A 2,021-nucleotide genomic window follows, 5' to 3' on the forward strand; every position below is an offset into this window, starting at 1 on the left:
CTGCCACCAGGTAACTGTAGGGTAGCTCCCCGGGACACCATTCCTAGGGTGGGGAAGCACAGTCTGGGGCACAGGACACAGCCAGAGTTGGCTTGGGGGTTCCTTGACCTGCAGGGAGGTCGGGGCTGTCGGGTTCTCAGGCTCTTGGGCATCCAGGCACCTCTGGAATGCTGTGGAACCCACGAGGGTAGTCTTTGGCTTTACTGTGGTGGATTGCAAGCTTGGTGGTGGTGGCTGGGAGCACAAGGAGGCCTTCTACGGGAGATTAGATGATGGCTCTGTAGGTGAAAGGCTTCTCTATGGCTCTCCATGGTGGATCCTGATGAAAAGAGACAGTCCATGGATTTAAGGCTTTTATTGTCATGGCGGAGAGTGGATGAGTAAAACCGTACCCTACTTCTCAGGGTGGGCCTGAGATTAAATACTTTTTGCAGGGAGTACTGTCTGGGAAAAAAAGGTTATTGGCTAAGCCTCTAAGCCTTTGGGTACCTTATTATAATGGAGATCCGTCTTGAGCCTATGTGACCTGTGGTCACATCCTCTACCTATGGAGGGGCTTGGGGTGTTGCCTTTTCATGACTGATGGCCACAAATCTAGGGAGGGCTGTGGGCTAGTGACCAGCCTGGTTTCCTGGGAGTCAGGTGAAACACCAACCATCCTTTTCAGGACCACCAAGGTTTCAAACCTCCTCAACTGAGAACCAGGGTGCCTTTCATGGTCCCACACGTGTGCAAGTGTTGCGTGTATGGTGTGTGTGTGTGTGTGTGTGTGTAAGTGTGTGTGTCTGTGTGTGGTGTGTAAGTGTGTGTGTGTGTCTGTGTGTGGTGTGTAAGTGTGTGTGTGTGGAGTGTGTGTGTGGTATGTGAGTGTGTGTGGTGTGTGTGTGTGTGTGTGGTATGTGAGTGTGTGTGGTGTGTGTGTGTGTGTGTGGTATGTGAGTGTGTGTGTGTGAGAGAGAGAGAAAGAGAGAGAGAGAGAAGAGAGAGAGAGAGAAGAGAGAGAGAGAGAAGAGAGAAAGAGAGAGAGAGAGAGAGAGAGAGAGAGAGAGAGAGAGAGAGAGAGACTGCTCTACTCTGTCTCTTGCTCTTAGACACACATGTATTCTGTACTTTTATGGAAGTTCTAACTTATCAATGGGAATCCAGTCCCACAGCTCCTTCAACTGATTGAACTCTCTCTCTTACCCCAGTTTCTACTTCCCTCCTTGCTATTCCTTCAGAAACAGATTCATTCTGTCTCTCCAGTGGGAGATACCAAAAAGAGTTGATTCTGAGTTATGTCTGAGTGTACAACTGGAGAGTCCAGTCCTATGGACTGAAGAGTCAATAATGTTAACCTCAAATGACCTCTAATTCTACCTGCTAATAGAAACAGGAAGGCATTTACTCTTTAAGCAAAGTCTAAATCTTAAGATGGCAGTATTAGGGGTGATGAGGACCTTTAAAAGATGAGACCTGGGGTTGGGGATTTAGCTCAGTGGTAGAGCACTTGCCTAGTAAGCACAAGGCCCTGGGTTCGGTCCCCAGCTCTGACAAAAAAGAAAAGAAAAAAAAAGATGAGACCTAATTGGACATCCTTAGGTTGTGTGAGGTATGCCTTTGAAGGTACTGTGCAATGCCTTTCTCTCTCTCTCTCTCTCTCTCTCTCTCTCTCTCTCTCTCTCTCTCTCTCAATTTTGTGTCTTCATTAGATGTCCCCTTTAGGTCCTTGTATGGTCCATCAGGGTACTCTCTTTCTAGTCTCCCCTTCTCCCAATCTCATCCCTGTTTCTCTGGTAGATACCATTTTGATGCCTGCTTTAATGATCTGACTTATTTTAGTGGAAATTCTGTGTGAGATCATGTAGTATTCGCCTTTGTGCATGGCTTATTTCACTTAATATAATGCCTGTCAAGTTCCTCCATGTTGCCAATGATAAGATATGCGTGTGTGTGTGTGTGTGTGTGTGTGTGTGTGTGTGTGTGTGTGTGTGTGTGTTTCTAATGTACCTCCTAAAAGGTTCAGGAACTATGAGTCATGG

The 2,021-nt window shown here is 47.1% G+C and overlaps 1 non-coding gene across 1 annotated transcript; it reads left to right on the top strand.

Moving 5' to 3' along the window:
- The first annotated feature begins 1,460 nt into the window (after positions 1–1,460).
- Positions 1,461–1,535, top strand: Trnat-agu20 (transfer RNA threonine (anticodon AGU) 20). Its single transcript has one exon. It is a non-coding gene; the product is annotated as a tRNA-Thr (tRNA).
- The last annotated feature ends 486 nt before the right edge of the window (positions 1,536–2,021 follow it).

This window comes from Rattus norvegicus, chromosome 9, assembly GCF_036323735.1.
Source record: "Rattus norvegicus strain BN/NHsdMcwi chromosome 9, GRCr8, whole genome shotgun sequence".
Taxonomy (NCBI): domain Eukaryota; kingdom Metazoa; phylum Chordata; class Mammalia; order Rodentia; family Muridae; genus Rattus; species Rattus norvegicus.